Genomic DNA, 27,743 nt, shown 5'->3' with positions numbered 1-27,743 from the left:
AAGAAAGTTTAAAGTGTTTAAGTCTATACATAGACTTATATAGATTTTTCACTGTTATATGTAACAGTGAAATTAGTTGCAGTTTTAACATATGAGAATACCAAATAGTGAGTAGGGAGAAACAGAGAAGAACCTAGTTTGGTGCTATCAAAACAAATAAACCAACAAACAAAACAAAAACCCAAGTTGAAAGCATGTCAAAGTTTCAAGATTATTTTAGGGGTACATACATATATCCAGAATCATACTAAAAAGTAATAATCACTTAAATCAGTATATTCAACCTTTCTAAAAGAGCGAATGCTCTAAACGGAGAACACTATCTTATAGTGTTCATTTTATATTATTAAAATGAAACTTTAGAGACAAAATGTGTTTAATAGACTCTGTAAAAGACAGTAAAAGCAGCCACCAGAGAAGTAAGACAAAGCATCAGAGAACACTTTGAAGGGAACCATTTTCCAAAGACAGAAAATAAATTGAGGCAAATATCTGGCTTTTTGTCAAAGACTGATGAGTAGTAGCTGAAACTCTGAAGCTATTACCCCAAATATGGCACTTCTGAGTGCTGACTATCTTCAGCTGAAGTAAACCACAAAAGTGAGCTAGCAGAAATGTATCTCCTTTTTCCTGCCTGAAATGTAGATCAACCATTATGCCTTCTTCTAAGGAAGCTGAAAGCTGGATTGAAAATGTTGTCCCTTTTACATTGTGTTGAAAAGAGAAGAAACACAATGTCATCTTTCAATTTAAGCTGTTCTGCTTAAGATGATGAGGTAGCTGGACACTACAAAGCTGTCTGCCTGCCAAGGAAAAAGGCCTCCAAGAAGTTCCATTGTGAAAGCCAGGACACTGGATATTTAAACTATAACCCCTGTTTTCACTGTATTTGATGTTGGTATACTTTGTGGAGGGGAAGGGAAAAAACAAATTGTTTAAATAGGGATACAGTTGGACCCATTGCAACAATGAGATATACAAGATGTTATGTTGAAAATGAACTTTACAACTTAGGCTTGGGGGGGTGAGAAGGGGGGTGGCAAGTGGCGGGGGGGTGGGGGAGGGAGATGGGAAGGGATGGGAAGGGGAAACAAAGGAGGAGGCAACAATGCTTGATAAGAAATGTACTCATTACCTTGCCCATGTCATTGTAACCCCTCTGTATGGTATTTTTCACAATAGAAAAAAAAAGTTTGTATGTAGATGGTGCATAAGTGGAAAATGTCGTAAGTGCAGTTAAATATATGTGTGGGTATCTGCATGTATGATTTCTCTGTGTATTTGTATGTATAAAGCAGGTAAAATCAACATAGATAATGACATCAGTTTGTTATTTTGTGAATTATAAAATCTACAATGGTGGGAGGGTTTGCTTTTAATTACTATTACTAGTTTTATGAAGTTTATTATCAGCCAATAAATATGCTCAGAATAAATTTCAATAGATGGCTAAAGGCGAAGAAGCACACAAGAAGTACATGAACACAGTGTTGAGTTTTTTTGTCAGACACTGAGATGGGCAACTGAGAAGTATAAATTGTATACTTCTGAATACATCAGAGTATACTTGCATCATTACAAAGTCAAATTCAGCAACCAATGTCATTTTTTCTTCACTAGTTAAGTCAACTGATAACACATTTTCAACCCACTCTGGAGATTAATTTAGGAGTATATAAAATTCTAAACAAATGCTTAAATACGTTGGCACTACCATGATAACAGCTGTATGAATCAGTGATGATTATGAGAACACTTTACAAAGGAATTATTAAAACTGACTCAAATTAAGACGAGCACATCTACTTGAAAAGGGAAAATGGTACCTATTAAATTATTATACATTGGCTACAGTATTTGTTAAACAGTAATTTGAAATGGAGTTATGTTTAAATATTTCTGGAGGTGGCACTACAAACTTTGCATTATGTTGTCTGACACTCTTAGAAAACATTATTTGAACTATGCCTACACATGTATTTCCTTGAAATACATCTTACAACACAAATCATTACATTACTAGGAAATTTACAACAAAATATGCACACTAGGTACAACAATTTGAATAATGAGTAACCATTTAGATAGGATCAAGATTCAAAAGAAAGTTGATACTGTACTTAAATCTTAAATATTTCCTTTCTATGCTAGGTTATACTTTGTAAAAGTCACATGTTTCTAAAAGTTTTTATTCCATTGCTAATTATAAAAGCAAAGCCCTCTAAAATCAGTTGCATGAGAAACCTGACTTAAGAGAGTGCAAAGACTAACAAAGTGGTTAACAATAATTTTATAGACTGTTGTTGTCTTGATTCCATTATTTTTAATCATCGTATAGTTAATATCTTCCTGAATGTCAATTCTTTCTTTGAGCAAATGTGTGAATATGGCAGGATAATCCCTTAAATATTTTTAAATTTTATTTTATTGTAAAGATGCTGAACAGAAAGGTTACAGTTACATGAGTAAGGCAAGGAGTACATTTCTTGCCAAGCTTGGAGTATTGTTACCCCTCCTTTGTTTTTCTCCTACGATCCCTTCCCTAGCCACCTCCCCCTCCAGGATTTGTACAGTTCATTTCCAACATAGTGTCTTGTGAGTATCATTGTTGCAATGGGTCATCCTGTATTCTCCTTCCAGTATTTTTATTATTCCCCTTCCCTTCCCCAAATTAGATAAATGTATATACAAGATGCAGGGAACAAAAATCAAACACAATGACAACAGGGGATATACCATGGGAGAAGCACATACAAAAGAAACTAAAAATAATCCCATAGTACATTAAAAACAACAGTAACAAATAAAAACTTCTTGTGTCCATATCTTGGGCTTCACTTCATTTAGCATCATCTTATATGGTCAAATGTACATAGTTTTTGAGTTTTGCTGTTCATCTGATAAGATTATCCTATACATATACTAATTATTGCAAATAAGGGAAACCATGGGACCTATGTTTCTTTGGGTCTGGCTTACTTTACTTAATATGATTTTTTTAGGTCTAATAATTTATGAATTAAATAGTACATTGCCAAGGAAGTTTCAGCAAAATTTGTAGTTTTGTAGATTCAATATTGTAAGCTTTGTAGTTTGTACTGGCAGTGTGACAACCACTCAACTTGGAACAACAGCAGATTGGGGAATGCATCAATACATAGGGATGGCTGTGTTCCAAAAACCATTTAATTATCAAAAGACAGATTGAACTCTATTTCTGGCCCTTGGGCAGTAACTGAACACTTCTTAGCATATACTGATGCATTATGATCAACCTTATGTATGTATTGATCAAAATTTGGTGTGGATATAGAGTCAAATAAGAGACTAGTGAAAATGAACTCATGAAGTAAACTTGTGTTTGTTTTGCAGGCCCATGTACAGAAAAATTTCTGCAAACCTGCTTTCCATTGTTGTTTTGAAATCTAATTTTTGACTTGGCACATCCATCCATATATAGAAAAGAATTGGCATTGAGAAATTGCCATCACTGTGATTTTGTGCCACAGTTTCAATTACAAACAATAGCTACAGTCATGCATCCAAAGTTAAGGGGAAGTTAAATAATCACCTGAAAAATAAGATCAATGCGTGCAACCCCTATGAATAAATCTTGGTTTGCTTTATCTCAAAAAAAGTAATGCTGTGACTATTTAAAATTGATTAGAGATGGGGTAGGGACATGCCAGGTAAGAGCAATCTACCATTTTCACTTTTATTTCCTGTCTTTTCCATGCTTTTCTTTCTGACGTTTAGACTACAGATTGTCTAGAAACTGCTACATGTCAGCCGTTTTCAAGTTGCTCATGAGAATTTTCTGCATTAGGAAACTGAGCGGAAATAACAATGAAATAAATATGGAGAAAATATAAGCCCAAAGTGCATAGGCATTATCTGTACACTAATCCATAACACTACTTCCTTGGAAATCATTCATAGTTTAATTTATAATTTTATCCCTGTGTTACTTTACTGAGTCAAACAAAGCACTAAAACAATGCTTCTATGAAACAATTAGTAATCATTGTTCAGTAAATTGGATCTAAGCACTGAATGACAAATGAATAAACTGCAGCATAATCTCCGTAGCAAAAGTAAGTCAAGGTATTTCAAATAGTGAATAAAGTATATGTTCTCATTAAAACACCCATAGCCTAGCTAATGGTTTTATAGTTTTAAAACCAAATTCTGCTCTAGATTATATCCATAAGACATTTTGATTACAGTTATCAATTGGATTTTACATATATTACCCATCACCTTTCCCATAATCATTCCTGAAATGTAAAAAAATGACGATTTCTGTAAGGATTATTTCTCTTATATAAGGCAGCTTCCTCATAAAGATTCAGGATGTGTAGTCTCTGTGGCATTCAGTAAGCAGGTCCATTTGTCTATGTGTTTCCCTGCAATACTCACTTATTCTATTGTACATAATTTATACTGTGGTTAAGTATTTATTGACTGATATCCCTTCTTGCTATTGAAGATTTGTAATACTAACACTCAGGAATACAGCATCCTCTCCATAATAGTGAAGAAGAAAGTTAATACCCTAGAAAATTTTACAAGAAATAAATATATCACTTCTGCAAATCAGTGTTTGGGGATTCTTCTTTCTTTTATGAAGTCCTGTCTTATGAAATTGTCCTTGAAGACTTTTCTGGTTCCCAGGAATTATTTGTGATAGAAGTTGAAGCATGGGACATGTTAATCACTCTCCCCTCATCTTTCCTTCCCTTTAATTCTCTAGGATTTCATTTGCTTGTGACCACTTTTATCCATATAGTCAATCCAAGCTAAATGAATCCTTTGAGAGAATTCCGCATAATTCATGAATTTTATAAGTAAAATTCAGTCTAAAAATGGCAGTGGTTGGTGATTGATTTCATAAGTACTTGGTGGAAGCATGCTCTCAAACCTGCCTACTCAATCTTCCACAAACACTACTGAAATTCATTTCAGTAATTCAGCAGTTATTTGATAACAGTTTATCTCATAAATTTGCTCTGTGCTAACCATTATGCAAATCAAGAAGTTAGAAAAATTGATCCATTGCCTTTAAGCAAGTAAGGATAATATTGACCAAACAGCATACAGATCAAATGCAAAACCTATTGAAGATAAACTCAGATACTAAGTTAGAGTTAAACCTGTCCAGGATAATCTGCTTCATACCATAATGACATTAAATCAACACAACAAAAATTAAAATTCATGAGGCATTTTTGAATGTAAGAGCAAATCTAATCCTTAAAACTTTTACATTGCCAGTAATTTAATTAATTCATTTTCTCACTTTCTCTGACAAATATTTAACAATGTATAAATTATGAATTACTATACCTTGATACTTTTAAAACTAAAATACTTCTATGATGTCCTCATTCTACTAATGCCTAATTTCATTCTAAACAATAAGAACAGTTGTTTCTACTTTGTTCCTGTCAAGTTTATAAGTTTATATATATATATATGTATACACAAATAAAGTATATATATATATATATATATATATATAAAAAACCATTTTAAGTAACAAGCTACATTATAGTGACATTCTGTGGGACAATGTCTAGAATCTGATAACAATTAGATACCATAATCCAAAATGATACTGATAACCAAATATGCTAATATCAGAGTCTAAGTCATACTAAGTGACTTTTACAAGGTATTAAAATTCTAAAAAATGAGCAAAAGGACTGAGCATGTTGTTCAAGCAGTAGAGCCCTTTGCTAGCAAACAGGAAGTCCTGAATTCAAGCTCATGTACCAAAACAAAGTGTATGACAAAGAACAGCTTTGGCCAAAAACAAACAAACAAACAAAAAAACCCAACAAACATGCATCGTGACCTAAGGATGCAATGGTCAGGGACTAACACTTTTGGTAGACAAAATATGAGAGAACCTAAAGGTAGTCAGTGTGAAAATAAAGCCCCAAGGAAGAATACCACGTACACCTCCTTTATGGCATGTAAGGAAGCAGGAGAGATGTACAATTATCTCCACATCTTTCCAGAAGCCTAAAGGTAGCAGCATTTCAATGCAGCATGAAAGATCAAAGGTCAGTGAGCTGGAAGGAGCCATTTGGAGAAGCAAGATGTATCTTCAATTTATAGGTCTATATAGAGAGAAAGAGATTCCAGAAAATGTAAGATAAGAAGAGGGAAACAGAAATTATTCCATGGAGATCCTAGCATTGGCATGATGACAGATTTTTATGAATTCCCAGAATGAGATTAAACACATGAGCTAGCTCTAATCAAAGAAAATGGGATAGATAGCTTTTCTTCTTTTTTATTGTTTTATAAACATGATGTACAAAAGGGTTACAGTTACATATGACAAGTAAAGAGTACATTTATTTTGGGACAATGTCACCTCTTCCTTTACTCTCTCCCAGTTTTTTCTTCCTGTTCCCACTCAAGAGTTGTTTAATTCAGGGGCTGGGAAGGTGGCTCAGTGGTAGAGTGCTTACCTTGCATTCCTGAGGCCCTGGGTTTGATTCCTCAGCACCACATAAGCAAAAAAGAAAAAAGCCAGAAGTGGCACTGTGGCTCAAGTGGTAGAGTGCTAGCCTTGAGCTGAAGAGCTGAGGGACAGCGCCCAGGCCCAGAGTTCAGGCCTCATGACCATACCCCCCCCCTCCAAAAAAAAGAGTTGTTTAATTCATTTTCAATACAGTGTCTAGTAAGACAACTGTTCTTTTGTTTACCCTTTTCCCTCAATTTCTGTGTTTCCTAGGATTAAACAGCTTTTAACATGTCTCTAATTCCATTCTCTTGTATATACAGAAAAGTCACATCTGTGGCTTGTCTTGTCTCAATGTAGAATGGTAATAAGAAATCTGAAAACAATTTCAAATGAAAGTGAGTTAAAATTAATCCAGTACTCTTCAAAGTGGAGTTATATGCACAATGCAAAGGTTTTGAAAGAGAGAAAAAATGGACACTCATATAATATATATACATATATAATATGTCACTCTTTTGTTTGTGTAGTTTACATAGTTCATAAGATATCTAACCAAGAAGCTTAATAGTGTGTCTATATAATTTATCAATGTATGAACATTAAGCAGACTTAGGAATGGTATCAGTATGTGACATTGGTATAGATATTAATAAAGTCTACAGCTGAATTGTCTCCAGTCACAAATATACTGGGAATCTAAGAATTTTCTGTATTATTTTACTGGCTCAACTGTAGGGATCTCAGAAAGAAGTCAATGTGTCTTAAACTCATATCCCAGTGTATTCTGTCTCAGAGGCTTCATGGTACCCATGATAGCTTCACACCAGGAGGCACTGGATTCCTCTAGAAGGTTAGAAGATTACTCATCCTCTCAGCAATTAAAATGTCCCTGTTATTTCCTCCCAATCCCATTCAACCCAGCTTCCTCTCCACAACTTTCCCCAGAACAGACTGACTCCACCTTGCTTCACTTACATGGATCCACTCTCTCTGCTTCTTTTCTTTCCCAATGTGGAGCACCTTCTTGCTCTAATGATTGTCCACATACTTGAAATATCATTTATACATGTCTATGGCTCAGAGGATACAGTTCCTGTCCAATGTCTTCTAGTATTTCCCACAGCGCTAGATCACCTTCCAGCACTGAAGACAACAAACCATGTATAGGACAGCTCTAGAGATTGCTGAGAGAGAGAGACAGAGACAGAGACAGAGACAGAGAGACAAAGAAACAGAGAGAGACAGAGACAGAAACAGAGACAGAGACTGAGAGACAGAGAGATCCAGGAAAATAAAAACTGTATTACAGACTCCAGAATCAAACCTAATGGTTAAAACAGTAATGGATTTGCCAGCTTGGATGCTTCAAACAGTAATTTAAAAAGGAAGAGAACTCTCTTCTGTTCAGTGAGTTCTCCATGAAGCAATAAAGGGAGGATCTAGATGGTGTGTACGTACAGCCCTATCTGAATTCCAGCACATTGGGCTGCAGCCTATGGTCTGTCTTGCCTGGGAGCTTGTATCTGGCAGATCCTCTGGACAATATCCTTCTGAACAAAATCCTCTGGGAAGGGCCATCAAGCCTGGTGTTCTGACACCACAGACTCCAGAGTGCTGACTCCGTCTGTCAACGTGGACTTTCCTGGCTTAGAGCTGCTGAGATTCTGCTGCTTAGATTCTGAGGAGAAGGATTAAGAGAAATTCTTCTCTGTGTTATGTTGTGCATGGTGACTCCCAGCTGTACTTCCTCTCCAATAGAAAAACCCGATACACTGATATTTTTGTCTTGTTTCTAAACAGCCCAAACAGAACACATGCCTCATCGGGGCATGAATTTCTTTACAAATGTATGCATGCTTATTCAAAATTACTTAAGAGGCACCAAAGATGGTCCTTAAATCTTAATTTACAGTATAAATGATTGCCCACAGAACCTGACTCAAATGTGTATCATGTTACAGTGACTGAGGCTAGCCAAGCAGCAGAATAAAAAAATAACACCAATCAAATCAAGTCAAATGTATACACACACGGACACGCACATGCACACACATAAGGGAACACAATGAAGGTTCACATTCATGCTCACACCCAGACAAATGCACACTCACATTCACACACATTTACATACATGCACGCACCAACACATGCATACACACATTGTCTACATATGGAACTGATAGAGAACATTTTAAAGGTTACATTTTTAGAAGCTAAAACAAAATGTTTATCACATACACTTTGCAAACAAATGCATGCATAAGAGATACTGCAAGTTTTTGAGTGGAGAAAAACAGGCTAGAAATAGATAAGTCTTTGGTCTTAGTCCCAGTGAAAGAGCTACTTCAAATTGACTACCCTATTGCATCTCATTTTCTTTTCTAGAATAAATCTGAACAATACTTTCCTAAAAATGCTATTAGAATAAGTCCACAAAAGAATATCTTTTTGTATTTTGCTTGTGCTAATGACTGCGAAGTTTGTCACATAAGTAATATGATGTGAAACAGTACTTTTCCTATTCTTTCAGAATTTCTTCTGATGCCCCAAAGCTAAAAACAATGAATAATGAATACATTCTTTATTTATTAATAAATGTGTTCAATGCATACAGGTGATATATACTAGGGGAAAATAAAATCATCCCTGGAAACAGAAGTCACATGATTTATAGAGATTCTAAGGGAAAAAAAGAAAGTACAATTTGAGATATAAATGGAGGAATCTATGGTTTTACCTCTCCTATTCTTGGGGAAGCTGGTGTGGCCCAGTCCCACACCTGGCAAATGACAATTTCCACCCATGGATTCAAAGAGATGACAGTGTTTACAAAATCAGATCATCATCTTGTTTCACAACAGGATCATTGTGAACTCCTGTGGCAATAAGAGGCTGAATCACAGCTTAGTGAGGGAAGTCCTAGCACCCTGTGACATGTATCACTAAGATTTAGAAAAATATTGCGGACAGATTGTTTTAAGTGGCTACTGCTCGCCCAGAGAAGCCAGAATGGAATGGACACTTGGCAGGGCAGGCAGACAGGAAGCAAGAGACCTGGACCTTTGGTCAGGATGTGGATGTGTAATGGTTGCCACAGACTGAAGAGGCAAAGAGGAAGAAGGTGCAAGCTACCTTAGATAAATGCCTGCAAGAGACTTACTTGCCAGTGTAAGGGAACCCCAGCAGAGAGAGGTTAAAGAATCCCTGAGCACATGCCAGTGGAGTGTATCAAAGTACGGAAAGGTAACTAAGATCACAGAAGAACAGAGCATGATGGGAGTTGTCTCTAAAGAATGCACTAGGCCTCTATGTGAATTATTCTCTATGAGATTAATATATGACATGATGACCAAGTAGTAATCATTAATGAAACAGTACTGTGGTTCTATCTTTAGTTGCTTCTTGATTCTCCAACTCTAATAGAACCTCAACAAGAGAAGAGAAATAGTGAAGTACACTGAAGAATCAATGTATTTCTTACTGTAGACTCTGAAGTGCTGAGCTAGGAGGACAGGATATTAATAGGATTGTATTAAATAGTCCTATTAAAAATAGAACTATTAAAAATAAAAATGGTGACTTTGTGTAGTTGAGACTGTATGTCTATGTGTGCATGACATATATATATGAATATATATATACATACACACATATATTACACACACACACATATATAATCTTTTTGTAGGATTATGGGCAAGATAAGTCTTTTGCATTTTTGTGAATTGTGTGTGTGTGTGTGTGTGTGTGTGTGTGTGTGTGTGTGTGTGTGTGTGTGTGTAACTGAAATTTGAATTTAGGACTTTACTTTTTTTTTTTTTTGTCTATGGGGCTTGAACGCTGGGCCCAGGTGCTGTCTTCAGCTCAAGGCTAGCGCTCTACCACTTGAACTACTTCCAGTTTTCTGGTGGTTTATTGGAAATAAAGTTTCACAGACTTTCCTGCCCAGGCTGGCTTTGAACCACCATCCTCAGATCTCAGCTTTCCATGCAGGCTTGAATCTAAGCTGTGATCCGCCTACTATAAGTGTCCCAACATTGCTGTGATCCAGGCCTGAGCCACTGTGTACATCTTCCCTCTGTGGCAACAAAGTCTCACAGAATTTTTATCTTCTATCTGCCTTGGCCATTGATGCTCCAAGCCTTAGGTTCCCACTACAAGCAGGATGATAGGTTAGCACCACTCGACCATGCTATGGATTAAGAAGGTAGCTCCTTAAAGATTTGCTTGTTGTGATATTTCCAGGCCTGTAACTCTGGGCATCAGGTTCTCCCTGACTATTTTTCTTAAGACACGCCCTCTACTTCTTTAACCAAAACTAATGTGGGTTTTTGCCAGTTTATTTGAGATAAGAGTCTCGTGGACATTTTTTAGCCTGAACTGGCTCTACACTATGATTCTCAGACTTCAGCTCCCTAACAAGATAAGATGACAGGTGTAAGCCACTGGAATAGAGTTGTATAATAGTGTTGTGTACTTCACATACAATTACTAATAGAGTTTATTAAATATTTGGCACGTTGTGTTGTCGAAATGTATGGATTCAGACGTTAGAATTTGATTTCCTTACATTTTTGCCTTGATGTTGGTGAACCAGTCAAAGAACTAATTGGTGTTGTCACTCGGGAAAATGTTTTTATTATTTGGTTTTATTTATTTGCCTGGTAACACAGGGGTTTCTATGGAGAAGTAAGCCCCACATAGGAGCAGAGAAGGAAACATTCAGCTATTCTGTCAAGTTGTACATAAAATTTGTAAATCCTCTGTAAATCCTCTTGCCATTGGAGCTAAATTTGGTAAAATGAAATTCTCTAGCTTTTTCTTCACAACCACTGATTTGAAAACAGAAAATAGGCAGGAATTTTTGACAAGTGATTCTCTGTGGGCTTTTTTTTTGAGCTCCTATTCCAAAAATACAATTACTGAAAATAAAATGCAGAAACACGGATCATCCATGATCTGATTTATAACTGCCATTTAAAAATCTCTAATTTCTCACTACCATCACTGTCCTTTAAATGTATCAATGTGTTTATCAAAATCAGTCGTCTGAAGTCTACCATCAATAGTTCAGGCTGTAATGCTAGCTACTCAGGAGGCTGAGATCTTAGAATCAAGCTTTGATGCCAGTCTGGACAGGCAAATCTGAGAGACTTTTATCTCTAATTACAAACAAAAATCCAGAAGTCAAGATATGGCTCAACTGGGAGAGCACCAGCCTGCGTGTAAAAGCTAAGGGAGAGAGCTAGACCAGTACCCAGTACCAGCACAGACATACACACAAAACATCCAATAGCATACTATTTATGCTCCTATTCTCAAACTTACAACGTTGAGGTAAGTAGAGGTAATGTGCTTTTCCTAAGGAAGTTAAACATAATGTAATGGGGCTCAACTAGGACATCTTGATTCAAATTTCTTTTTCACGTTCCATAAGCATTACCTTTCTCTCTACTATTTCACCTTCTACCAAAGACAGGAATGATTAATATACTGACTTGCTGGATTCTTTTTAATCTCTATTTGCTTATTAGGAATCGTAATAGCCTATCCATTATCCTTCTTAACTGATTAAACATAATTTCATAAGCATTTTCTAAGTTACTTTATGGCCATTCTAAACATTTCAGTGATTATATTATTCTCAAATGATTGGATGAGTCAATTAATTTAATGATGACCTTATCTTAGGCAAAGAGTTGTTTTTGGAATTTTGCAATTATAAAACAATATTGCTGCAATAAATATAATGTCAGGCATAAAGATTTTTCCATATTTCCATTTGTTTCCCTAGGAAAGATTCCCAGATCGAGAATTGAAAAATCAAAGCCTTAATACAGGTTTGATTTATGTACTGCCAAAGTGTTTATTTCTAAGAATTTGTGGTAATTCACACTTTCACAATTTGTTGACATTACCTGTTTCTTATTATTGCTTCAAGGAAAATATAATCAACAGTTTTATTCATTGCATCTTTTTATAATTATTTAAGATAATGTTGATTTGTTATTTGTTTTCAAAGATTAGAGATGGCCACATTTTCTGTAATACTTTGTGAAAATGCCACACCAGAATGATCTAATCATGAGTAGCTAATTTATCCTTACTCCAGATTCTTCACATATTCATTTCTGAAACTCATCCCTTTTGCTTCATGTCTACTGAATACAAAGGAATTTGAAAAGAAAACAACAAAATCACACATCTACTTAATATTCTTGGCTCTATTAAAGATTCTTTTTCTTAATGACTGTTTCCATAGAATCACTTGTAAAGCCATGCTTGAGGAAAGCTTTCTTTTAGGACATTACTTCACATATACTACTTACATATCTGTATGTATGTGCTTATGCTTCCTAATTATGTATTTTTTAAATTCTTAATAGATACAGAAGTATTTTCCCTACCTCAAGGGAAATTTTGAGCTCTATTATGAAATGGATTTAAACATTCATTCAGCTCTTCAAGTAGCAAGACATTTATTCACAGAAGAAGGTTGAAAAGAGAAAGAACTCTGGGCCCTCACTGCCAAAGGATTTCCAAGTTAATCAGGTCGTGAATGTGAGGAACTTTCCCAGAATGTGAGAGGGAATCATTAAAACGAATGACAAGAACCAGAATTCACAGAGAGCTGTAAGTAATCCTTTTGTGTGACCAAGGAGGAGAGAAGACAGTCCTAATTTATTGTATATTGCTTTCAGTGGCAAAAAAAAAAATGTTTCTTCTTTTAAGGTGAAATTAACTCTCCACTAAACTATATAGCATGCCAATTTCATTGATATTACATTTCATATGCAGAAAACTGCTTCTTCCTAGCAAGACAAAATTAACTCTACACTAGTCGGTATAAACTACCTGAGTAAACAGTTCACTCATTAATATTAGATAGCCTTATCACTCCTATATCTATTAGATAGATATTTAAAATTTGTAGCAAAATGCTTCCTATAACAGCAATAAAATTATGTCTACCAATTTCTTTGAATGGTCTTTTCAGTATGAAAAAAACTGTTTTCTTTCTACTGGGATAAACTTAACTCTACGGTAAAGTACATAAACTACCAAAGTAAGTAGTTCACTCAGTGGCATTAGATGAACTTAGCAATCCTCTCTCTATTAAATAATTTAAGTTAGACAGTAAAATCTTTCCTGTAACAGCAATAAAAATAAGTCACCAGATAAAAGTCACTACTCTGGTGAAGTCTAACAAGCATTTCCAGAGTATATAATATCAATTTTGAATAAATTCCTTCAGAATATTGGGGTACAGCAACAAATCTTCTCTAGGACAAGCCTCATACTTTTACCAAGAAGAGTCAGACATCAAATGAACCAAAAGCTATAAATAACTATGCTTCAACATTTATAGAAGTTCTGAAGAAAATTCAATGTACATCAGTTCTGAAGTACATTCAGGAACCTAAGAAAATGATAGAATGTCAGGAGTAAGTGGCATTTATTACAATAATGATACAAAATCAGCTTACCTTCAGTAAGCAATCAGTAGAATCTATCCTAGCAAAAGATTTAAAAAAGGAAATATTAAAGAAGACACAGATAAGTTGCAATAGAGGTAGAAAATACATTTTTCAAATTCTGCTGCCCATTTATAATAAAAAATTTCTAGAAAACTAGAAGTAAACTTTCTTAGTCTACAGAAGACATTCATAGAAAGTACATCAGTAATATAATTTTCATAGTGAAAATATATGTGCTGTTTTCCTGTGCATCAGAAAAAAGCAAGGATTTCTTACTGCATCCACTGCTATTCACCAGTGGATAAAAATATTCTAGACATTTCATTCAGGGATACAAACAAAATAAAACACATTTATTATTTAAAAATTAATTGAAAGAATAGATTTTTATGGATGATATTATGAGCTGTACTGAAAATTCGACGATATCTGCAGAAAAGCTGTTAATCATTGAATTTGTTAGACTGAATAATTTGATGTCAAAATATAAAATTCATTCCATTTCTCTATTCTATCAATGGATGGTAGGAATTGATATTTCATTTATGAAGGAGATTGAAATTTCTGAAATGTTTGAACTATATCTGTCAAAACAAGTGCAAGGTTTCTCGCAACTGAAAACTATAAAATACAGCTAAATAAAATTTTAGTTAAGGGAGATCTTAGTGAAAAAGGAGACATATTTCCATGGATCAGAAATCTCATTATTACTATGATGTCTTAGAGCACAAAAAGCATGATCCTCTAAATTAAATATTGATAAATTGGACTTTGTAGAAGTTAATTGCTTCTGTTATTACAAAGACATTACAAAGAGGATGAAAGAATTGTGAAAAAATTTAATTATACTTGTAGTGATAAATGTGTATTCTATCAATAATATAATTATATAAAATATATTCTGGGTATACAACATAATTCAAATATATTATGTATTATATTATATATTGTTATACTGTATAATATATAAGGTTCTCAAAACTTACCATAAGACAAAAACAGGAAGCCATTATAAAAGATGGGAAATAAGCACAGGAAAAGATTGTCAATATCATTTAGGAAAATAGCTAACATTAAAAAATGCAACGAACACATCTGTAACTTAGAGTGTATAGTAAGTGTTAATGTTATGCACTGGTATTTGCTAGCTAAGAGAAACATCCATTTTGAAAAGTACTTTTTTTTTTTGGCGGTCATGAGGCTTGAACTCTTCAGCTCAAGGCTAGTGCTCTATCACTTGAGTCACAGCACCACTTCTGGTTTTCTAGTGGTTAATTGGGGGTGGGGGGTAAGAGTCTCACGGCCTTTCCTGCCTGGGCTGACTTTGAACTGTGATCCTCTGATCTCAGCTCTTGAGTAGCTAGGATTACAGGCATGAGCCATGGGTGCAAAGCTTGAAAAGTACTTTCATAATTTCTTAGAAAGCTGAGCATAGGGCCAGGCACAGTGATGGATGCCATTATCTCAACTCCACAGGTGGCATTTGTAGCAGTCTAGCAGTTTGAGATCAGTAGCAGGTCAAAACCAACACTAATGAAAGCAATAAAGAGCCTAGAGGATGGTTCTAGAAAGTGATATAACACTTTCCTAGCTGGAAATGGCTGGAGTTTAAATCTTGAGACTGCCAAAAACAAATAAAAACAACACTCACAACAGAATAAATAAACTTAAATAAAGTAAACCTAAAGCTATCATAAGATGCAGTGATTACAATCACTGATATTATAAATCTTACTTTTTTTCTGGCCTAGTGCTAACCTGTAACTGCTATATTCCTACCTATGTTTAAAAGCTTTATTTAGGACAGACTAGACTTGGAAACAAGCCAGTTGACCATATGAAAGTTAATTTATGAACACACTGTGACTGAGTAATGCCATAGATTTTGCTCCACAATAAGCAAAAATGAATTTGATCCATGCTGTTACATGAATCTTGAGATTAATCTCAAGAGAATTATTCTGAGTAAAGATGTCAGATAAAAATAGTATCCCAGGGGCTGGGAAGGTGGCTCAGTGGTAGAGCGCTTGCCTTGCAAGCCTGAGGCCCTGGGTTTGATTCCTCAGCACCACATAAGCAAAAAAAAAAAAAAGCCAGAAGTGGCGCTGTGGTTCAAGTGGTAGAGTGCTAGCCTTGAGCTGAAGAGCTGAGGGACAGCGCCCAGGCCCAGAGTTCAAGCCCCATGACCGGACCCCCCCAAAAAAATAGTATCCCACTGCATGTGTAATTTCATTTCTATAAACTGCTACAAGAATATCAGTTTATCCACAGTGATAGAAAACAGAACAGTGGTTGTTTAGGAAAACATAAGACAGGAAGTGTTACAAAGGATCACAAGAAAACATTTTGTTGGGAAAGATGGGAGAGAAGGGTGGAAAAGAGTAATATCAACTAAGATACATTGCACTTCATAATCCCACTTGTGCCATTGAACTCCCTTACTTCAACTACTTAAAATAGAAATTAAAAAAGAACACATTTTCAAGAGAGGTATATTGATTATAAAGCGTGTTTCACAGGTCTATGTGCACATGAAACAGTATAAAATTCTGCTGGATGCAGTGGCTCTCAGGAATTGGAGACACAGATAGGATCATGGTTCAAGATCAGCTAGAGCTAAATATTTACATGAATCTATCTCAATTGAAAAACTAGATACAATGGTTCAAAGATAGTCACCTTGGTATTTGTCCAGAGGCAGTCCTAGGTAAAAATATGAGGCTCTATTTGATATATAATTAGTGTTCAGAGAAATGGATGGACCTATAATATATAATGTTAAGTGAAGTAAGCCAAGCTAATAGAGACAAATGGCGCATGTTTTCTCTCATAGGTGGAAGCTCGATCTAAAATACACTGGGACATGATACATTATACAGGACTCTAGCTGTTCACACACAGTGAGACTAAAGTAAAGGAGGATGCTCTTAGGGGAGGAAGACGAAGACACAATGCCTCTCTGCCTCTGATCCTATGAAAGAATGTTTATTGAAATTAATTCCAGGAAATGGAAACAAAAGGTTTTATATCTTTGTTGCTGCTTTTGTTTTCTTTTTGTCTTGTTTGTTTATCTGTCCTTGGGAGAGTAACATGGGCCACAGAAAAGGAGGGATAAAGGAAGAATAAATGTAGGAGTGACACTCACTAGACACTATGTTGACCATGAACTGTACAACTTGTAGCTGGGGATGGGAGAAAACAATTGGGGGGACAGTGATGGGCAGAGCTGTCCAAAAAGAAATGTATTCATTGCCTGACTTATGTAACTGTAGCTCCCTGTACATCACCTTTATAATAGCAATGAAACTTTTAAAAATTAAATTAAAAAAGCGGATGCCAGTGTTATCTGCCTGTCAAATTCTGTGCTTTAACTATACAACTTATTGTATGTCAACGATTTTCTAACAAAGCTATTAAAACAAGTTTGTATTGTGCCAATGTTTGTGCACTAAGTCTCTGACTACATTCCAAAGGTCTTAGATAATAATGGTACACTTTAATTGCATTAACTTCGAGGTAAGAATAAACTAATAAATCCCCTTCAAGGACCAGAAACTAGAGAACTAACAGAAATAAAAGCAATTTTTAAAAAATTGATAGAGGAGGGATGGTTTCATGAGTATTATGTTCACTATGATAGGAACTGGGTTTCTGCATTTGCCAATATCATAGTGTTTTTATATAAAAGAAAAAAGCATATAATAAAATGAGAACCAGATGGGCCTTTTTTACATAACCCGGAAGGAGGTATGATTATTCTCAATCCATGTAATAATGATCACAACTCAAACTGCTTAGGTTTTGGTCTACCAAAGGTATTTTAATTTTCTGCATAAGTTTACTACTTCCAGTTCTTCTGCGTCTTGTGCATGAAAAACAAGTGTTTATAAATAGATAGCATATCTATCAGATACTTCTTTATAGCCTATGTAACACTCATGTCAAGAATATTTACATTAGGAAGGCTGTTTCTTTACACCAAGAATTAAACATTTCCAGAATATATATGGAAATAATGATAAACAAGTCATTGCCACTACCTGCATAGAACTTAGAGTGTAGCTGAGAAAGTAAAAATAAATATAGCACTAGGAAAATTCTAGAAATAAAATTACAAAAGCTTGTGTGAATACTTACATTGAATTTGACTGAGCAGATAGCAGGAAAGTGCTTCAGAAAGTCTCAAAAGTTTCATTTTTACTTTTGTTTGTTTACAAAAAGTGACAAATACAGTTTTATATGGCTAATTATTCTTTCCCTTGTATTCATATTCATGTTTGTTTTATTCTTCCTCTCCTGTGTGCATGTTTCCTTAAAGTATTTTCTGTAGTGCTATTTAAGTGGTCTTGAATACCTTTTAGTTTTTCTTCATCATGGAAGGATTTAAATTCTCCTTTAATTATGTAAGGTTCAGCAATCTATTGTGACTGCTATTTTTAAAATCTGGAATGATAGGTTATCATTCCAGTCCGTGCCTTTAAGATTTCTGTTGGGAAATTTTTTAATGAGCTATTTTTCTTCTTTTAAAATCCTTTTCCAATACCAGGATATAAACTCAGAGTCTAGTACTTGCTCAGCTTCATTCAACTAGCTCTCTACCATTGGAGCCATGCCTATAATGGAGATATTTTGGAGGTCGAGCTTTGTTTTGTTTTGTTTTTTACTTTATTGTCTGGAGCACTTTTGAATTGTGATTCTCTGGTACTCAGCCTCCTGAGTATCTAAAACCACCAGCATGATCCATCCTACCCAGCAAGAGAATTTTGCTAACATTCTGATGGGTATTTTTGTGTGTGACTTCTCACTTCTTTCTTGTAATTTTCATTAAACTTTTTTTTGCAAAATTACATAAACATTCTTTAGCCAAGATTGAAGAAAAATAGGAGGAGAACAATTGCAGAAAACCAATTTTGAATATAGTAATGACTGTGGGAAGAGCATATTTGTCCTAGATATATAGTCTTCTGAAATTAGTGAACACCAGTGTCAGAGGCAATTGGTTAAATGAAGTTAAATTATTCAAAGACATATGTAAATACCAAGCTTTAATGTCAGCAAAATGAATATAAAGCACTGAAACAAACATTCCATAATTTTCCAGGTATTAACTTTCCCAAGTGGCTTCATTTTCCTGATGGTGGTTTAGCAGGTCTGGATATATATATATATATATATATATATATATATATATACATACATATATATACACATATATATACGTATATATGTATATGTACGTATATATACGTATATATGTATATATGCGTATATATACGTATATATTATATATGCATGATTCACAAATCTGCTTTTAAATGTTGCTGTATCTCTTTGACAAATAATTCCTTTAATAATATTTATAGAGAAAACTGCATAGCACAGTATTAATTCCATGAAATATTAGAAACAACTAAATGACTAATAACAAAGAATTAGTTAAATTGCATTACCATGCACAACACAATAAATTAATAGGCGAATGTTAAAAATGATTCTTAAGATGACTATGTAATGAAAGGGAAGATTTCCCAATTTATTTTAATAATTGAAAAACAAATTACAAAATGGTATGTAGAATGTGATTATTTTTTCAGTTCTTAAAAAATTACGAGGAGATGTTAGAAAAATTAAAACAATGCCAGTATTTTGAATGTGCTTTATGTAATTCTGTGCTTTTTCCTTGTTATGCAAAATTACACAATAAAGATTTATTAATGTTATGAATGTTAGAGCATCTATAAAAGCTATTTTATTAATAAAAATATTTGTTTATCATTTTCCTTGCTTGTTTCTCCTTTGCTTACTGCGTGAATTGTAGTGGATGGTATGTTTTTAATTTAATGTAATAAAAACACTCATGCCTAGGGATATTTCATTGCATGATTTCCCCATGCCCAGTCCCCAACAGGGCCATTATCTCCTTGTTAAGTGTTTTCACTTAGAAGAAGCAGTCAGCAAACAGAATGGGAGATGCCTTCTGGAGGCAAGCCTTGAAAATAGCTGTGAGGCAGAAAGGCTGACTTTGGGAATTCTACAGTCAGGCCTCCAGGTTCCAATTCCAAGCAACAGGACATTTTCACAAAGGAATTCCAGATAGCATAAGCCGTTACTTTACATGCTTTTCCAAAGGAACCAACATAGTATCTTCCCATAGACTTTAGATGACAGAGAAACAAACAAACAAACAAAAACTACCAAAAGAATCTGATTCACTGCCCCTGGCTGGTTGCATGCTAGCTATACGGATAAGCCACTGTGACAGAGGTAGGTCAGGAAAACTCTGTACCTCAGACATACCTCTGTATCTCATCTGAAAATATGAGAGCACACTGATCCTCAATCCACATAGTTATTTATGATAGAAAATTGAAACATTGAAAGCACCAAGGCTTCCTCTTATGTCTTATCATGGTGAGTTTTAAAATGCAACATCTTTCAGAAAGCCGAAACAGCATGAAACCTTGTATTACCGACAACAATAACATAGAAAGCTGGAGAGATTCAGTTGCATGCTAAATGTGTGGTACGTGTGTGTGTGTGTGTGTGTGTGTGTGTGTGTGTGTGTGTTTTCATGGCAATTTTCCTCTTGAATGACGTATAGAGCATCTCATAAGTTTAATATCATTTGTAGATTCATTTAAGAGATTATGATTTCACTTAAGAGTTTAATAGATTTCCCAAGAGTTTTCTTTATTAGCCATTATGTTAGTAGTTTAAAAATTCCTAAATATGTTTGCAAAACAAATTTCGAGAATGGTATAAAATGGCATTGGCTCCAGGCAAAAACATTGTGCGAGCCTTCTCTTATTCAACCTCACAGCTTTTTGTTAAGTGGTACTAGTTTTTCATGATCTAAAATGAAAACAAACAATATGGTAAAAGGTTTTCAGGCAAAAAATCAAAGCAATTGTATGTGTATGGGGAGAATAGAAAATTGATAGGAGATAAGGATAAATTGATGATAGAGGGATAGATAATAGTGACAGAACAGACAAACAGAAAAATAGGTATCAATTGGTCAATGAAAGAGGTAGATAAATAATCAAAAGAATATATTGACAAGAATTTACGGTAAAATATAGATTAGATTCTTGACTATGTTCCATCTTCTTTTCAATGTAGGCTAAAACCATCACTATCATTTGCAAAGAAAAACTGAACTTATGAGCTTCAGGAAATGGAAATGAGAGGTATTTTTCTTTTTGGCTGTTTTTGTTTTGTTTTCTTTTTGCCTTTTTAGTTCATTTCTCTGTCTTCAGGAGGGTAAGAGGGTGCACAGAAATGGTGGGACAAAAGGTGAACAAATATACCAGTGGTATTCACTAGACATTATGTTGAAAATAAACTATAGAACTTGTGGATGGAGAGGGGAGAGAAAAACTTGGAAAGAGTGAGGAAAGGGGTGACATTGTTCACAGAAAAATACACTCTTTACTTGACATATAACTGTAATCCCTCTGTACTTCACCTTTATAATTACAATAAAAACTGCATGAAGGAAAAAAACTCATCTTAAATATAACCATTGGTATAGTATAAGCCATCAAACTCATTTCTCTTGCTGTTCATGAGTATGAGCTAGTTTGACATGGTCTTGGCAAAATATTCATTGTGTTCAATTTGTAGTTAAAATGTGCGTTAACCTAGTCAAGTAATTCATGAGATGAGATATGAAACAGAGATTAAATTTTCCCAAAGAAGAGGGAAACGAAGTATGGTTTTACATGCTTCTGTGCACACAACAACTCACAGCAGATATCTGGATCCCATTATTTTTCTAAGATCATTTTCATTCATGGATTCATTCACTCATTCACAGTGTTTAGCCCTGGCTTAGATACTATATGTGAGGCTGTCTAAGTAACATAAAGCATTAACTATCAATTTCAGGACATGCTGTGTCTTTGTTTACTCGAGCTTGTGCCTAATGACCCAAAATGTTCTGTGAGATAGATTTTTACTTACCCACCCACAGTTTTATCATCTTGGATGAGTAGAAAGGTTACAAAGGAGGACATATTAAAAGAACATAAGAAACTATTTCCTTCAATAAATGTATAATACGATACGTAAAGTACATAAAAGGTATACTATTAAGGTGTTTTCTACTTCTTATCAGCCAGTGAGAACTGAACCTATCTACCTATGATAAAAGATGGAATGAGAGACCATTTTCACAGAGTTGGCTGTACTTAGTGTTACTCTAGTTGTTATTTCTTGTTGCTAGTATACTGAAGACTGATGAGGGACAGGTCAGTCTTTGATTCAAGGCTAATTCAAGATGGGTCAGGTCTTGAGTCAGATCCAGCCTACAAACCATGAGAGATAGGGAGGTTTTCAGAATTTCTCAGTTTGAAACCTATGACGCATGCTTATATGAACAAGTATAATTATGTGAAAGTTAGGTCCGTTTTAATTCTGCTTTAACAGTGTGTGTTGGGAGCTAGGATTCAGAAGACATTCCTCAGAGTGAGAAGAGAGTTTTGACAGACAAGCCCAACCTATTATGTTTTAGCAAGGTGAATAAGTATTTTCCACGGTTTGTTTAAAAATATTCCCTTGTTTTTCCTCATGGTTATTTATGGTAAATTTATACTATGCATATTTTGAATATATATATATATATATATATATATTAGTGATGGAAGATAATGAATCTAAGATAAGAGTTGATGACCTCAGGGCTACTACTGATGTCAGTCACCTCTATGTGCATCCACCTTAGTTCCTTATGTCTAATCAAAGCATTCCATCAGAGTAAAGGTCACAGTATATCATAGGAATTTTAGTTGTTATTTTGCTGTAGATGGAGGTAAAAGCAGTAACTGAGTCACATACCTTTTCTTGGTGCTGTTCCTCACCAGTTTAACAGCCAATATGAAATGCTAAACTACTATTAATTGAAAATTGACTTGGGAAGCAAGCAAACAGCGAGCTCAATTAAGAACACATGGAAAAGTTTCTCCAACTGCCCCTCTCCCCAGTGGAAATCTCTGTTGAATTTGTCTGACTTTAGCCTAAATACTTCTAAATAACTGCTCATGTGCAATCTGAAGAAAACTTTTGAACTTTCTCCATGAAACAAGAGGACCAACTCAAGGGTTATCACAAATCAACTGAATTATACCTTTGTCAGGATAATGCAAAGCTGTTAACGGAAATCACAATCAAACACACACATGTTGCATCCTTTCTATTTCTAACCTTAAGTATTTTGTGCTTCATGAATGTCAGATGAAAGATGTTGGAGTGAAACTCATTTATACAACTCCTGAAGGACAATGAAAATGAGTGTATGTCAGATGAAATGTTTCGCTTAACAACACTAATGTGTGGATCATTTCTACCTAACTAACACCTGTGAAAAAAGGAAATAATATGACTGGAATCATACATAGAAGAGTATGTCTCCAAATATTGCAAACTTGAACTTCGAATTGAAATTCTGACCCCTTCTTGAAGACTTACTTTTCCTGTACGCTCTACTAAGTGTTTTATATGCATTATCTCACTGAATGCTCACATAAACCGTATGATGAAGTCATACAGTTTTGGTCTAGAAGTACAAGAGCATAACAGTATGATTAAGTTAAACCTATGTCCGACCCACATTATACTCTTCCTCATTAAGCGTTATCAAAGGTTATTAATAAAAATATTCACCTGAAAAGACAGTGACATTCAACTCCCTGGCATTAAGCTATCAGTGACTGCGTCAAAGAAATTCCTTCCAGAACTTCTTGGAAGTTCTCTGCTTATCCATAAGAGCATAAGTAGCCATGTGAGCACCCAAAACAAATTTACTTAGCCAGATGATTTGATTCCATGGATAGTTGGATAACAGACCATGAATAATACCTATTTATTCATCTCTTGTTTTATAACAGGGCTTGATCCTTGTTCAAAATCATTAAAGAAAACAACAAAACAAACAACAATAAAAAAAAAACCACAGTGACTTCAAAATGTCCATGGTATGAAACCAGAGCTGATGGCAAGTTGCTAGAAAATGAAAACAGTACCTAATATTTATTAAGAATTCCATGTGCATCAAACAAAATCTAGCATTTTCAGTACATTAACTTACTCTTACAATACTTAAATGAGGCTGGGAAGATCACTGACCTTACAATGACCTTCAGCAGATTGGGATTCAGAAGAGTGATGGAAAGCAACTCTTGCAAAGTCACATAGCCAGTAAATAGCAGAATCAGGATTAAATCCACTTCCAGTTTCAAACAATACACTGATATGAGTCTATTTTCCTCTTTGGTCAAAAAGACTTAGAAACAGTAATGTGCTATTACTTCTGAGATACCATACCCCAATCCAATTAAAGGTTGCTTAAAAGTCATCTTTAATCAAAGGGCGCTGCTGAAATTAAATCAGTACTGCAGTGGAAAGAATCAGTAATACATTCTTATTTCTATGTGATATTACAAAGCATGGTATTTATGAAGCAACAAAGAACTATGTTAAGATGTAAATTGTCCTGTAAGAGGGAGTAGAGGCCAGTGTATTTTCAAACTCTTGAATGTGCTTTTCTAGGACAAATTAAAGTCATACATATTGGGCATTAGAATAAGACATCTATTTACTAGTTTACAATGTTAGGAAAATTGCTTAACCTTTCCATACCTATTTCCTTATCAGTGCACATACACAAATCTCCTATTCTAGTGAGTAACAGCATTATGAGGCTGCAAAAATGGCAGTGAAATGGAATGCTGCTAACTGCAATGATTGAATAAGGACTATGAATCTACCCACCCACAGAAAAAAAAACTATAACATTTAATTAAAAAAAAAATCTGCTCCAAAGTCTCAGTGCACATATCACATGGTGAGGAATGACTGGGTGTACATGCAGCAGTCAATAAAATCCAGAGAAGTAAACTCAGCATTTGAAACTACTTTCCCCTCCCATATTCTGGAAGAGGAAACAATTGAGAAGTTGTGGGCCAACTCCATAAAATAAAGTAATAACATTTGTAAGTTAGGACTCCCATGACATAGTGTTAAGCACCCTAAATTTGTATACCAGGAGTCAGAGTAAGTCAACATAAGACTTTAGGAATTGAACGTCAAGACGGAAACTGAAAAGTAATGCACATAGCCAGAGTGTATGATTGAAGGAAGAGGTAATAGGAATAGTTGGTTTGGGGAAAGCTTAATTTTGGTCTGAGAGACACTTGCAAGTGTTTTACTTGATGATCATTCATTGATTTTTTTTAAACTTTTCTCTACTGCTTTTATTATCATAATAAAATCATGCTTAATTAAGTAATTAATTCATACTGATGTAAACTAGAGTCAAGGCTTCATCAAGAACTCCTCCACTGGACTACATGCACACTCCCAAATCTTTATTTTCAAGATGACAAAATGGGTACGTTTCTTCAATGCTCTGTGTGGTACTCAAGGCTTATTCATTCCTTCTCTGCTATCTACCTCTCCAAGTCAGGTTTTAGCTTTCCATTTTGGAGACAAGAGTCTCAGGGACTTTTCTAGGGGTTAAAGGGGGTAAGGTGCGCTAACATCTAAGACATGAGTCTCCTGGGTATCTCAGTTTCCTGAATATGCAGGACTTACAAGTTTACTCCTCTCTACCACCCATCTTGGAAGAATTTTCTTTTTTGGCTCAGGGTTTCAGAGTTTATCATGGTCAGAGGGCATGGTAGACCCAACCATGTCCATGTGGGCTGCCAGGCAACAGAGAAGAGACAGGGTAGGTGACTTCATCCTTCTTCCTATTTTATTCCTATTTTATTCTCCTAGGACTCATCCCAAGGCATGGCTGGCCACATTCAGGGCAGGTTTTTTTTTTTTTCCCCTTTTCATTAATCCTCTCTTAAAATGCACAAATAGACTCACCTTGGCTGAAGTGTGCTGGACTCATCTCCTAGATGCTTCTTAATCCAATCAAGTTGAAAGACTTTTTTGGACTCTGGACTAGGTGAGCTTCCTCTGAGGGACTGAAATGGATTTATTCTTTCCCTTAGCAGACTTTCCTGACTAAGTGTCCAGCCTTGCTTTTCTTAGAATGTTACTTCTTAAAACTTGCAGATGTAACTTCTTTCTGTATCCCTTTATAATATTCCGGATTCAAAAAAGACTCCAAGACCCTTAGTGAAAGTTAAAGAAACTAGGAACTTTATTACAGCCCTGTGGTGACCGCTTCCTACTAACAGGAAAGCGGGAGAATGGCCCTGATCTCGGGTAAGATAGGTTTTTATAGGGTTAGGTTACATAGAATTACGTAGACAAGCCATGGAAGGCAGGTTTGGCACATTTTCATTGGTTATGGTTTTATGACCTTTAAATTCATTTGTTCTATATGGTAAATATCATAGGTAATAATTTATAATAGGCTGTCCATAGGGGGACCACACGTTGATGGTCTTCAATTGGAGGATAGTAGTGTCACCTGTGGGCTTCAGGCCTTTGTTACCGAGGCGAGCAAGCAAGGTTACAGAAGCAAAACATACCCTTGGGTCACAAGAGCATAGGCAAAACAGAATCTTGACTTCCTCAGCATAACCGATACTATCAATGTTATTGACACTATTGATACTTGATTACAAAAAATCCTTGACTTACAAAAGTCAGAATACAACCTGGGGTGAGAATGGTCTCTTTTACAGGAATAATTTTTCTTACAAGCACCAGACGAATGCAGCAGCTCAGTGCAGCTGGTGATAAGCCTCAAGGTTGTCAGTAGCCTTCTACCAAGCTGCCAGCTTGGCCAACTTGAGTGTGGGAGAGATGTTCTTTTGCTTTTTAGCAAGGACGGAAGTGAGGATAAGGTTGACTACTGGTCAGTCCTTGCCTGGGGTTTTTCTTTACCAAGAGGTTGTGCCCTTTCTGAATATTTTTGTTCTGGCTTGGGGCCACCGGCCTGTAATCCTAGCTGTAAGCTTTAGGCCCACCTTTGGGCCTCAGCTCCACCCAGACCTGAGCTCCTCCCAACCCTGGAGTTCCCCACCATACAGCTGGCTCCTTCCATCTGAGCTCCCATCTGCCTCGCTTCCTACCCCCAGACCTGGCTGTTACCTGGATAATGGAGGTCGCCATGTGCTCCCTCTCCTGGGAAAATACTTCTCCACTAATAAACCTCATATGTAGTCATCTTTCTCCTGTGCCTGCCTGCCTCCAAGTGGTCCCCTGGGATGGATGTGATGGATCCTTTCACTAGCTACTCAGGAGGCTGAGGTCTGAGGATCAAGGTTCAAAGCCAGCTGGGGCAGGAAAGTCTGTGAGACTCTTATCTCCAATAAATCGCTTAGAAAACCGGATGTGGCGCTGTGGCTCAAGTGGTAGAGTGCTGGCCTTGAGCTGAGGGACAGCACCCAGGCCCAGAGTTCAAGCCCCTCCCTTGACCGACAAAAATAATAATAACAATTTTGTACTGTTCTCTGATTTCACATTTTTGTTCTCATGGATATCCTTCTTTTCCAAGGGAAAAGGGAATGGGGTAGGGGGAGTAAATTTCCAACAGCAGGAGGGATTGAGGCCAGACAATAGGAGGAACTTTCTGGCAGTGAATAGCAACACTGATATTACACCTGTGAGATAGAGAACATTTTAGAAAGATGTTGTTTTGTTAATCCAGGTTATCTTTCTAAAGGATCTGGAAGCCGTCTGTTTCAAATGTAATCATTAGGAAGGACAACATCCTAACTCCTACTTTCTATGGGAAGGTAGGAGCAGAACTTGCTACAAGTTTTAAACTACCTCCTGTCATAATGGTAGAGGGAAAATTGAGTTTTTCTTCTCCTACGCCAATA

Source organism: Dipodomys merriami, unplaced genomic scaffold, assembly GCF_024711535.1.
Source record: "Dipodomys merriami isolate MVZ:Mamm:240054 unplaced genomic scaffold, mDipMer1.0.p SCAF_19, whole genome shotgun sequence".
Lineage (NCBI taxonomy): Eukaryota > Metazoa > Chordata > Mammalia > Rodentia > Heteromyidae > Dipodomys > Dipodomys merriami.
The sequence above is the reverse complement of the archived record's forward strand: the minus strand, read 5'-3'. Positions refer to the sequence as shown.